This window comes from Balaenoptera borealis (genome assembly GCF_965194805.1).
Source record: "Balaenoptera borealis genome assembly, chromosome: 18".
Lineage (NCBI taxonomy): Eukaryota > Metazoa > Chordata > Mammalia > Artiodactyla > Balaenopteridae > Balaenoptera > Balaenoptera borealis.
This window is the reverse complement of record NC_138877.1, coordinates 5,644,761-5,657,975: the sequence shown is the minus strand read 5'-3', so window position 1 is coordinate 5,657,975 and position 13,215 is coordinate 5,644,761. Positions and strand designations below refer to the sequence as shown.

General features: G+C 50.9%; 1 long non-coding RNA gene across 2 annotated transcripts; it reads left to right on the top strand.

The window, feature by feature from the left end:
• Positions 1-2,999: 2,999 nt before the first annotated feature.
• LOC309615814 lies at positions 3,000-12,735 on the top strand. Of its 2 annotated transcripts, XR_014237074.1 has the most exons (4): positions 3,000-4,602; positions 6,610-6,732; positions 7,012-7,286; positions 7,415-12,735. It is a non-coding gene; the product is annotated as an uncharacterized lncRNA (long non-coding RNA). The 2 variants fall into 2 exon arrangements; XR_014237075.1 differs by having other exon boundaries at positions 7,012-12,735.
• The last annotated feature ends 480 nt before the right edge of the window (positions 12,736-13,215 follow it).

Sequence of the window (13,215 nt, the reverse complement as noted above, 5' to 3'; positions counted from 1 at the left end):
GCACTGGGCAGCCAGGGAACTCCCCAGAAGTCTGTCTTTTAAAAAGGATTGAGTTATTTAGAATTTAAAGGATCACCAAAGAATTGAGGATGACTGTCCGGTCTTTCTTACTAGAGAGTGAGAGCTAGGTTCAGTTTACTAACCAGTGATACAGGTTAACTGTAGTGATTGAAACCCAGCATTCAGTATGGCTCTGATACTAACTTTAGTCCCTTCTCATGAACGCTAGCTCCTTGGCCAGGAGGGGCAGAAGGAAATTTCTTGCCTAGGCTGTGTTTGGATCTTCGCTACATTTAGCTGCCCTAATTTTGCTTTTCTGAGTCTCTCCTGTGGGACCCAGACCGGTTTCCATCAGATAAACCATGTGCTTGCATCAGGGACTTGTTTTCTACAGGAGTCCTATTTTCCGACCTCCTCTATGCTGTCTCACTGGAGCAAACTCGCTGGCAGGTAGCAATGAACCTGGTGTCTCCCCAGCTCACCTGCACACCTTTGAGGGGAGCCGGGTTTGTTCCTAAACCAGCTGATGCCCATGGTTCATGTTATTGTACTTAGGAAATGTGATGACACACTAAGAAGTCAGCCAATTAACTATTACGTACGTGAATATAATGAGTGTAAAAGGGAGAACTGCTTCTTTGAAAGCTAAGTTGAATGATTTGGAAAGATTCAATACAGGTAACAAAGATTTGCTTTAAAGTAAGTGTAGGGGAGACTGGGGGAAAGTAATTTAAGAACGGAAGCATTCTGTACTGAATTTGCTTTTCAACAGTCTGTAAGATCTCCTGCCCATTTAAAGTAATCAGAATTTGAAATTGTGGATAATACATTATAGGTGTGATTTATGCAAAAAAGGAGACAGCAAGAATCCCCAGTTGGGGCACTGCGCAAAGAAAAGGCTTTGGCCCTGGGTCAAAATATTGGCAAATAATTGACCATATATATGTGTTTTAAGGTAAAATAAAATGTTTAAAGTATTTATATAATTTTTAAATCATTGATTCATCCATTTAACACATACTTACTGAGTGCCTACTGTGTGTCAGTGTTCTCAGCTCTGGGAATGCAGAAATGATTCAGACCAACCAAGGCCCTGTGCTCAGAACGTACCTTCTAGTGTAAGAGGCGGCAGGAAACAGGCGTGTAATATATACCTATGACGTCATGCACCTCTGTGAACCGTGCAGGTGAGCAGAGCCGGTGATGGGGTGAGGAGGCAAGGGCAGGAAAGGCCTCTGTAATGAGGACACGTGAGACCAGAGAGGGAATCACATGGGGAACCACGTGGAGATCCAAGGGAAGACTATAGGGGCAGAGGGACCAGTGGGGCAAGACCCCCAGCCGGGCCTGAGCTGGACGTACTGAAGGAACCTGGGGGAGCGGGTTGGAAGGCGAGCACTTCGGGGTGAGGAGAGACACGGGCAGGGCCAGGTCACCACGGGGGTGACTTTGGATCTTACCCAGAAAATGAGGGAAGCCACGTGGTGGGAGGGGTGAGGGGAAGGAGCCTGGCTAGGTCTGATTTCTCATTTCAAAAGGCTGCTCTGCTGCTGTATGGAGAATTGAAGATAGGGGGGCAAAGGTGGAAGCAAAAAGTCACACATGGCACAGACAGGGCCCAGGCAGAGACGCCCAGGAGGACCAGCAGGGAGGACCGGACGCCCAGGGCGGTGCGGGCGAGCGAGAGGAGCAGGTGGAGGTGGAGGGAGTGACCCCTACAGGTGGCCTGATGGACACAGAAGGGAGGGGGAGGGGGAGCTTAGGGGGGGCACAGGGATGTCGGTGGGCGCGTCCCCGGGGGATGGGAGTGGAGGGGCGCCCTGGAGCGCGAGGTGCCGCGGCCTTTGGGTTCATTAGAGGGAAGAAGGCGGGACTGGGCCCAGCGACGACGACGAAGCCTGCTTTTCGTCTGTCTCCGCAGCTGAGGCGTTGGGAGGTGGGCCCAGGCTGCTCTTGCCCATTTTTGGCGGCGCCGCCCGTGGATGAGCAGAGGGGAAATAAGCCAGAGGCTCACATTTCTCAGGCTTTAGGTAGACGCTCTGCGGTTGGAGAGCTTTTGGAAAATGTCTGTTATGGGAATGTATTTTATATACAAGTGTCAGCAATCTATTAAAAAAAAAAAAAAAAAGGGTTCCCGGAAGCCTCAGGACCTGGCTGGGTCCCTAGCGCGGACCGGAAATATCCCGCATCGGGTCACCCCTGGGGACCAGGAATTTCTGCCGAGGGCTGGAAGAAGGAGCGTGGTTCAGAGATGTTACCCGGACGGCCTGGCTTTAGTTTTCTGCCATGTCTGCCTCTACCCTTCGGTTCCGGCCCTTGGGAACAGCCGATGCCAACAGGTTGAAGATCCTAAATCTTTGAATTTTGCCCCAGCACAGCCCTGCTTGCCCTTGATAAGCCCGAGACAGGGAGGTGAAGGCAGACGTGTGCTTTTTATAACAAGAAAGCCCCACGTGGGTCCTTACAAACTAGTGTGGCCCCTGTGAGGGATTCCTCTTTCCTGGGCTGAAGGCAGGTCAGGGCCCCGAACCCAAACAGGCTGCGTGGGCCTTGCTTCTTTCCTGGGAGGAAACAGGCATTCCTGCCTAGAAAGGGCCTGCCCATCAGGGAGAGGCCAGAGCCCGGGCCTCCATCCCAGGATCAGCTGCCTACCTCCCTGGGCCGTCTGGGTGGGGAGGGGGCTGAGGGTGCGGGCAGGACCAGGTGCCTGAAGGGACCAGAGGAGGAGAGGGCGGCGCTTCTCCGGGCAGGACAGCTCCTGGGGGCGCTCTGACCAGCTTTTCTTAAGTTTTGAAAGTATTGCTTTTACTGGTAAATAACAACATACCTAAAGTTGCATAAAAATCTACGTACAGTTTAATACCTGCAGCCTAGGAGTCCCCTGAGTGCGTCTTTCTGGTCAACCCCCTGACCCCCCCCCCCCCCCCCCAGAGTGACCAACAGCCTGACTGTGTGATAACCATCTCTTTACTGCCCTTTACAGTGCGAGCATGCATGTGTGTACCTTAAACACTGTACTTCAGCTTTATTTCTAAACCGCGTAGGAATGGCGTCCCGCTCTGTCCCTTTATCCTGCTCCTTTGCCTCAGCATCGTGCTCTGGGATTCGTCCACGCTGTTGTGCGCAGACTTGGTCCACTGGTTTTCACTGCTTATAGGACCCTCTCCAGTGAGTATACCACAGTTGCTTATTCATTTGACTGTAGATGGGGAATTGGCTGTCGTACAGGGCTGCTGGCAGTGGGCAATGCTGTTATGAATATTTCTGAATATGAGTCACGTGCAGTTTCTCCGTGGGCTGTACCTTGCGAAATGGAAGTTCTGGATTTGCATATCTGTAATTTTAAAGATGATGCTGAACTGTTTTTCCAAGAGGTATCTGGGTTGTCCAAATCTACATCCTGGCTGACTTTCATGTTTGTTAATTATGAAAAGAGTATGTCAAAATCACCTACTATGTGTGTAGATTTGTCTATTTGTCATTTTAGTTCAGTCATTTTTTTTGCTCTATATATTTAAATCTAGGTTATTAGATATATCAAATTGTTATAGCTTCTTGGTCAATGGATCATATTCAAAACAATTTTGATTTCAATGCAAGAATGTTGATAAGAGCACTGTGCGTTGCCGGTGGCACCGGACAGCCCCACGTGGGAAACTGTCCAGATGTTATCATTTTATCACTACCAAGTGACCCTCCTTATCTCTGTGGATGCTTTTTGCTTTGAAGTCAGTTTTGTACTTCTAACCTTGTTGCCTCCAGGACCCTAGAGATCCTAGAGAGCCAGAGGGAGTGAATTTGCTGAGTGAGCCCGAGAGGGCAGGAGAGAGAGTCAGGCTGACCCCCTTGGGCCACCCGGCTCAGAGAGGTTGGGGGACCCTCAGTCCACTCCCTCCTGGGGACCGGAAGGAGGCGGGGAGGGGGAGCAGAGCCTTGAGGACGGTGCCCCCCATCGGAACATCTGCTGGTTGGGGGGTCAGCTGTGCACACACGGCTTTTCCACGTGCTCACCCCACCGCTCTGAGATTCGGTTTCTAAGGCTCTTGTTTCTATGCTGTGACGTGGTGGTCGACAGTATTTTCAGAGGAGGAGCTTTGAAATGAGAAGGCATTTATGACAGCGGAGTGACTCAAGCTGGGGCTCTGCTGTGGGTGACTCAGGAGCTGGGCGCGGGGTGAAGGCTGCTCTGGGGCCTATAGGGCTCGTTGCTGGGCCGTGAACAGGAGCCTAGACCCCCTCAACCGAGATGCAGGCTCCTCGGCTGCCCCGAGAGGCACAATGGAGTCTGGAATGTGGGCTCGGCGACAGGACAGGAATGGAGCTGGCCCAGGGCAGCGGGTCACAGCTTCCATCTGTGTGTGTGTGTCGCTGCAGGCCCGGCGGCCGAAGCCAGATTCTGACTCACCCCCTCGCTCATCTCTGCCTAGTGTCACCTTAAAGCCGGTCAGTAGAGAGACCATGTGCGTCTGTACACTTCACAAGTGGGGACCTTCCAGACCTGCCCGGCTTTCCACCTCACCAAGAAACGTCCTACCTTCTTTGAGCGCTCCAGCCCCCAAATCAGCGGTCCCCTGGTCCCACAGTCATTGGAACTGTGCCCCTGTAAGTAATAAGTTCACTAGTATGGGATCAACCAACACTGTTTTTTTTTAAATTAATTAATTAATTTATTTATTTTTATGGCTGTGTTGGGTCTTCGTTTCCGTGCGAGGGCTTTCTCCAGTTGCGGCGAGCGGGGGCCACTCTTCATCGCGGTACGCAGGCCTCTCACTGTCGCGGCCTCTCTTGTTGCGGAGCACAGGCTCCAGGCGCGCAGGCTCAGTAGTTGTGGCTCACGGGCCCAATTGCTCCGCGGCATGTGGTATCCTCCCGGACCAGGGCTCGAACCTGCGTCCCCTGAATCGGCAGGCAGACTCTCAACCACTGTGCCACCAGGGAAGCCCCTCAACCAACACTGTCTTATTGGGTGAGTTCCAGTGTTTTTAATCTTCATGTATCTTAAATCTGATATGGAGCGTAAAACCCCAAGTACACTCCTTCAATCAGGCCCTCTGTGCTTTGGCCTCAACGGCCCGGCATTCTTGTCTGTTCAGTAAACTCTCTTTGGGAAAGAAAGGGGTAAACTTAGATTCTCCTCCAGATCTACAGATGCAATTTCAAAATGACATCTCCACCCAAGGACCTAGATGCCTGTTGGCTGTGCATACTGGGTCATTCTCTGTGTGTGTGTGTGTGTGTGTGTGTGTGTGTGTGTGTGTGTGTCACCGAGCGGTATTTGGAAGCCTGCATGCCTCTTTTCTATGGTTAGAAATTACTTGGCAGGTCAAAACAGTGAGCTCCAGGCCTTATTCTCTGTCTTGAATTTATAGACAAAGGACCTTAGCTCCTTGAGGCTGATGTGAGACAGCAACAACCCGTTTTAGCTCTTTTGTGGATGAGCCGGGACCAGTGTGCAGGGACATGGACGGATAGGGTGGGGACACGTGAGAAGGCAGGTCCAGGCCTGAGGACTGCGGGTGTGACAGAGTGAGAAAGTTTGGACGGACGCTTATAAAATAGAAAAGAGCAGAAAAACAGGTTGTGAGAGTTCGGGGGCCAGTTAAGTAGGACGTTTCATCTCATTCCTTGTGTGTTTTTCCCAGGGATCTAGAACTAGTTTTTCCTCCACAGTCACGTGCATCGTCGCCAGGGACACAGAGAGGAGATGCCGGCCAGGGACACAGGGAGGAGATGCCGGCTCTTGCCTCTGGAATGGTCACCCTGTGGTACCACCTTGGGTTGGGCTGCGGCACTTCCTTCTTTTTAGGAGACGTGGGAGCTCCAGAATCCATCTGTTTCCAAAGCAGAGTGTATGATGCATGCGTTCCGCTCCCCAAAGCACTTATTTAAATGCTCTTCAGTGCAAGGCACTGCCTGCACCTAAATTTTCACACTGAAAATGGCTGGTGAGCTTTGGCATCGGTCAGAGTGCCATGACTCCACGGAGCTGGTGTACAGCTTAACTCTTCCCTTAACTTGGAAGCAACTCTAGGGGTAAAAGCAAAATGACCCACAGCCCAGGGATGGCGTGGTCAGCTGGGATTGCCCCTGAGTTCCTACCTCTGCAGCTGAGGGTGTTCAGCACATGTTTGTGGGGATAGTGTCAAGGCATCGTGGAAATCAGTGACTTCAGTTTGAAGTCGGTGCATCCTTGGGGTGTCTCTTACCCCCATCTGACGGTGCACGGGCAGGAGCTGGGCATCCCCGTGCTAAGAGCCGCAGCTGCCTCTCAGTGCCCTGTTTGGGGGTCAGGCCCTGTGCACAGTAGGCTTATTCCTAATCAAGCCAGAGCCTTGCATGGCTGAGCAAATCGGAGCCTGAAGAATTCTGCCCCACCCCCCTAGCCAGTTCCCAGAAGAGCTCAGCGTTAGCCCTCGTGTTTCTGGCCTCGGTTTGTGGTCTGTCCATTACCCCACCCGGCATGTTTTCCATCTTTGTCTTTTTCATTTCCTTCGTTTCATTTCCCGCTCTCCAGAGAAGCTATCCAGAGGAGACTCTTGCTTGCACAGAGGGACACCTTCCTGGCAGTCCTGCAAGCCCAAACACCTGCCCAAATTCCTTGCTCTGCAGGACCCCCGTTAGGCGTCTGACTTGCTCGTGCTCAAGCCTTAGGCCCCCGGCTGTGCCCGGCTGGTCGGCCGAGTCGTGTCCTGCTGTCTTTGCACTCCAGGGCCAAGCCCCACCTGGAATGCGGTAAGCGCTCGCTGTGGACAGAGCCTCCCTCCTTCCTCGCCCCACTGGCCCCCCCAGCCCTTCCTCCTACGTCACAGTGTCCTGACTGTCCCCCAGGGCCACCTACTGGCCTTCTCAGCATGCCACGGTCTCCCAGGCTGTCAGATCACTGGACAGCCCTGTGGGAGAAAGTGCCATGGGATTTGGGTCAATGGATGAAGCCAGGAAGCAGGGAGGGTCTGAGGGAGATGGACTGAGCTGCCTCAAGGTTCAAACCTAACTCTGGTTTCTTCCTTACAGGCCGGTGCGGGGCCCCAGAAGGTGTGGGAAGTTAGCATTCAAGTTACTTTCTGCTGCATATGGGTTGGCAGTTGGTTCTGTGTCTGAAAGAGGAGCTACCGTTTAGCTGAGTCCGTGACAGGAGGGTTCCGGACAAAGGAGTGACCTATTTCTCACAGGGCCCCGTGAACGGTTTGGTGGCCTAGGGGAGCCACGGGTTTGCATCATCGAAGGCTTCTGCCCAGGAAGCCCGTCCAGCTTATTCTGGGCAGCTGATGGGACCTCCTGCAATCCAGGTGAGAAGAAACCTCAGCTCAGGGCTGGCCGTGAAGGGTTGGGGGCCCGCCCCCGGGGGACACAGTGGCTGGAGAACTACCCTTATGGCTTGACGGCGGGGTCCCGTCTCCCGCCGCCAACCCTGCAGGTGGAGCTGAATCAGGAACCACAGACAAGGTGGGACTTGGGGCCCTGTAGCCCGGTGGTCGCGTTACAGGCAAGAGGTGACTTTTGGCTCACATGATTCAAGACCTATTTTGCCACAGAAATACAAAGTAGCAAGACAAAGCAAAGAAGTCATTAACTATTATTATTGTTGCCATATGTTTTGTTATAAAAACAAAATTCAACTGAGTGAACTTGAAGATCTGATTGGCTTTGTTAGCTGAGTCATGAATTGGGCGGCATCCCATCCAGGTGGGGGACTCAAGGGGTTTTTATAGGCGGAAGGAGGGTGGGGAAGGGGAGCTATTAGCCAAAGAAAAGAAAGGATTGTTCCAGGCCAGGCTGACCTCTTTTGGGAGAAGAGGAGGCGGGGGTCGTACCTCACCAGCCTTGATCAGGAAATTGCAGATTGGCTGTTTTAAAGGTGACATTTCTAGGAGGGATTGAAACTGCCATTAAGGGGCTTCCCTGGTGGCACAGTGGTTACGAATCCGCCTGCCAATGCAGGGGACACGGGTTCAAGCCCTGGTCCGGGAAGATCCCAGAGCCCGTGAGCCACAGCTACTGAGCCCGCAAGCCACAACTACTGGAGCCCACCCACCTAGAGCCTGTGCTCCGCAACAGGAGAAGCCACCGCAATGAGAAGCCTGCGCACCGCAACGAAGAGTAGCCCCTGCTCGCTGCAACTAGAGAAAGCCTGTGCGCAGCAACGGAGACCCAACGCAGCCAAAACTAAATAAATGACAAAAAACAAAAACTCTTAAAAAAAAAGAAAGAAACTGCCATTAAGTCTTGGTTTGCTGCGGGGTGAGGGTGAGGCACAAATGCCTCCATCTGGGGCTTGTAATTTCTTTTTCGTTTTCTCAGCCAGTGGCTCTGATATTTCTCTGAGTCCGCTCCCCTAAATGAACAGGGAGGGGCCCAGGGTGTGGTTTGGGCTTCCTTATAGAGTGTTTCATCACATCTAACTTCTGCTCCAAAGTTAGTGAACTTCAGGCAAATTTTTCACCATGTGCACATGGTAAGTACTTGGGTGACATTTTTATAGGCACCCAAAATACTTTAAATTATAATGTTAGTGAATGAGAAAATAATAGCATACGAATCATCAAAATCACTCCCAGGATTTCCAATGTTTAAGAACAGCCTGGCTCAGGGGGTCTTGAACCCAGAGTTTCCAGCTGAAATGGTGCCCCCGTGGTGATATTGTACGTATAATAAAAATATATATTTGGTTTTGTCCCAGGTTCCCGGCACAGGGCTTCTAGCACCCTTGGAATTTCCTGAGTGATAGAGGTGATTGGAACAGCTTTTGTTATTCATAGCAAGCCCCTTTTGACCTCATTCAAATATATGTTAATGAGGTGACTCTGGGAGGATGGAGACTGGCTGCCAGAGGGACCAACCCTGTGATTAAAGGGTTGGAACTTTCAGCCTCACCCCTGGGCCTCTGGGGAGGGGGTAGGGCCAGAGATTGAGTCCAGTCTCCAAAGGCCAGGGATGTAATCCATCAGCCTTTGTAATGAAGCTTCCATGAAAACCCAAACTCAAGGGCTTTGGAGAGTCTCCAGGTGGGTGAACACCTGGAGGTCTGGGAGGGAGGCACACCTGGAACTCTCCGGGCCCCTCCCCACACACCTGGCCCCGTGCATCCCTTCCATGTGGCTGCTCCTGGGGTGAAGGCTTCATCATAAATTGGTAACAATAAGTAAACTGTTTCCCTGGGTTCTGTGAGCAGTTCTAGCAAATTACTGAACCTGACGGGGGCTTGTGGGAACCTCCAATTTATAGCCAAGCTGGGCAGAAGTTGTGGCTAACCTGGGGAGTCACTCCCTGTGACTGGTGTCTGAGGCTGGGGACAGTCTTGTGGGACGGGGCCCTTAACCTGTGGGGTCTGGGCTGACGCTGGGCGGTCAGTGTCAGAATTGAGTTAAATTGTAGCACCCAGTCAGTATTGCTTGGTGTGGAAAAACCCACACTTCAGTATCTGAAGTGTTCGGAGTACAGAAGCCGAGGTTTTTCTTTTAACCATGGTTAGCAGTATAAACACAACTTATAGTTTCCCTGTCCTACCAGCTTTGAAATTGTGTGCTTCTTGATGAATTCTTACAATCTGCAAACATTCGAATCACTTCAAATGTTGGCAAACAAAGTGAAGCTTTAATAATATTTTGCATGACACCATTTCAACTTTGCCTAATTTGAATTAGCGTGAGATATATTCATTCACTGAACAAATCTTTTTGGAGTGACTTCTGGGGACCAGCCTCTTCTAGGTGTTGGAGATTCAGCAGTGACAAAACCAAGTCCCCACCTCTGAGGACTTAATAGTCTCACGGGGGGACTGACAATAAACAAATAATTGATATGATATGAGGTCAGGTAAGGTAAATTCGGTGAACAAAAATAAAGCAGAGGAAGGGACAAGGAAAGGTGGAGGAAGAGGTGTGGTTTCAGATAGGTTACCAGATGGGGGGAGGGGAAGGGCAGAGGCAGCAGCAAGCAATTGGAGTGTCTTTGGTGACTTTTTAACACACACCTATTAACTGTGTGTCTTTGGGCAAGTGATTTACTTAATTTTTCTGAGTCTGTTTGCTCATCTGTTGAACCAGGATGTTAGTAATACTTGGCTCATAGGGTCGTGGTAAATATAGAATGTGATCATGTGCCTCAAACCTTTATCTCTGACCCCAGCACATACAGAGGATGTGCTGAGAACAAGGTGACTGTCACTATTCTTATGATTATTATGATTATTATCATCAGGAATAGTAAGGTCTTTGAAAGGACTTACTACCATCAAGGCATGGGACTCGGGCAGAGCACAGAGGCAGCCTCTCCTGGGAAATGTCTAAACTGTAAACACGTCTGTGGATATTTAAACACACTAACTCTCCTGCTGACAGGCGCTGGTGAGGGCTGAGGACGAGAGAGCTCAGCCCAGGGTCACTGAAGAGAGTGGAGAGTGGGATTTTAGAGGACATGCTCATTATGAGTAGGTAACTTTAGGGCTGAAATTGGATATGACTTGAGAGTTCCTAGCCTGAAAGAAAAGAATGCCATCCAGACACCACTAATGCCATCTTCAGTATCTTTTGTGCATGCTCTATTGATAGGAAGAAGCATTTTGCAAGCTCCTATCAACAGCTTGGAATTATGCTTAGTATGTGGAGAGAGGTGTACAAGTGCACACACACACACACACACACACCCCTCGAACACGTGCAGGTCACCAGGAATAGGTGCAGCCTCTCCTCCAGGCCTCCCTCCTCCTCCTGTTCTCCTTTTCTATTTTTTAAAGTTTTTTTTTTAATATATATATTTTTTATAAATTTATTTATTTATTTATTTATTTTTGGCTGTGTTGGGTCTTCGTTTCTGTGCGAGGGCTTTCTCCAGTTGTGGCAAGCAGGGGCCACTCTTCATCGCAGCGCGCGGGACTCTCACTGTCGCGGCCTCTCCCGTTGCGGAGCACAGGCTCCAGACGCGCAGGCTCAGTAGTTGTGGCTCACGGGCCCAGTTGCTCCGCGGCATGTGGGATCTTCCCGGCCCGGGGCACGAACCCGTGTCCCCTGCATTGGCAGGCGGATTCCCAACCACTGCGCCATCAGGGAAGCCCTTTTTTTTTTTTAAACATCTATTTTTTTCTAGTTGATAAAACCTATATTCAGGAGGGTTACAGGTGTTGATGAAATAAAGTATTTATTGATCAAAATCAGTAAATAATATACCGAAGAGAGAGTGGTGTTCAGAAGAAAGGATGTCTCCGTGTAAGTTTCCACTTCCAGTTAGTTTTGTTTATAACTCTTGTGAATTTGTTCCAAAGCAACTGATACGTTAGGGAAAAATCTGAGCATAATGTGAACTTTGCGTTTGCCCGTGAGCATCAAGCCGTATCCAGCTGAACTGAGCGGGGTAGGAATTCTCAACATGCGCACGTGCACACGCGCACACACACACACACACACAGACACGAGCACGCACACACTCCTGTACAAACACGCATGCGCGCACGCACATACGCACAGCCCACGTACACGTGCACGCCCGCGTACACGTGCACGCACGCACAGGCGCGAGCACGCACACATGCACGCGTACGCAGGTAGCCGGACGCCTCAGGCAGCTCCCAGCGACCTCACTTCACCACGCCTGTGGTCCCGAAAGGCTGGGCTTTCCTCTGCTTTTGCATAGGTGAGCTTTTCTATATTAAAGAAAAAAGAAGAAACAGTCATTCCACGCCGCCCACGTCTAAGGCTCCAGGTTCAGAACTCCAGGGAGCACGTGCGGGGAAGGCATCGTTTGTGTGTGCACACCTTCACCCAAATCCCCGAATCCTGCAGGAGCCATCCGTTTCCGCGCCGTCCTGGCTGGCTCAGTGGTTTCAGGCCTCGCTGCGGTTTCCAAAGCACGGAGCGCCGGTGATAGAAAACGAAGAGGTCGAAAACAAATGTCCGGCAGTGATTCCCAAGTTAATTGTAAAAGAAGTCTATAATGTTGGCTTAGATTTTCAACTTTGATGAAACAGATATTTACTGTAAACACTTGCTTCAAAGGCCCTATCTCTCCAAGGCAGAAACACATGCCTCAGGCTTAAAGGCTGGAAGGATTGCTTCCCTTTGACAGTGTCAAGGAAAACCGAGGACAGCGGGCCCTACCCGTTTCCACCGTCCTCGAGGACACGGAGGCTGCAGCCCCGCCCAGCCCCCCGTTCGCAAGCCCGCTTCAGGTCATTTCCAAGGTAAAGTGCCGTGCTCGTTTTCTAATTTTTGTGTTTATGAGCCATCTATCATGTTAAAACTGCTACCGTTTTCGCTAGGGTACTGTCTGTTTTGAACGTGTCTCTGGTATTTAGTTGTTCCTGGGCCTTATTTACTCCCGTAAGCCAGGTGCTGTTTATTGAGTGATTTTGTGTGCAGCAGTGGTTTTTAGAAACACAGATGTCACGTTGAAGCACAACGGGCTGTATTTGGCAATGGTTTGTCAGCTGCGTTACTTGGTGATTACTTAGTAATGTCAACACGTGGCCCCGAGTGACTCATGGTGGAGTGTAGGGGGGAGCCAGTGTTAATATTTTGAGGAGCCTCACATTTATGTTTTAACTGACTTTTTATTATGTAGTTTTCCAAACATACACAAATGTTCCTTCTTCTTTAAATGTTGAAAATATCTACCTGGAGCTCATCATGTAAGAGAGCCCTGGGACTGGCATTCAGGAAAGGACACTAGGGCCAGCATCAAACACCCAGTTAGGGGGACTTCCCTGGTGGTCCAGTGGTTAGGACGCCGCGCTTCCACTGCGGGGGCGGGGGTGGGGGGGGCACGAGTTCAGTCCCTGGTCAGGGAACTGAGATCCTGCAATACACAGGGCCAGAATAAAAAACCCAAAACAAACAAACAAACAAACAAAAACCCAGCTGGGGAAGTGGGACCTGCAGATGATTGGAGAAAACACCCGCAGGGTGTCTGTGATCTGGGCAGACTCTCGGGTCAGAGGCATGAGCTGGAAGGTATGCTGGGGAAAGCGCTGGGGCTGCGAGGATTTGGCGGGGGCGGGGGGAGTCGGGAGGTGGGAGTTACAAGCAAGAGAAAAACACGTCCAAAGGCGTGGGCGTGAGGAGGTCACCACACATCTGTCAAGACTAGTGAACTCATCTGGGGCTCCTGGCGTCCAGTGTTGGCCTCTGTCGATGATGCTTGGGCGTCCGACCAGCTTAGGGTCGGTCAGCAGCTTGGAGCCTCCCAGCTGCAATCCTGGGTCCGTACAGCAGAGTGAATGTATTA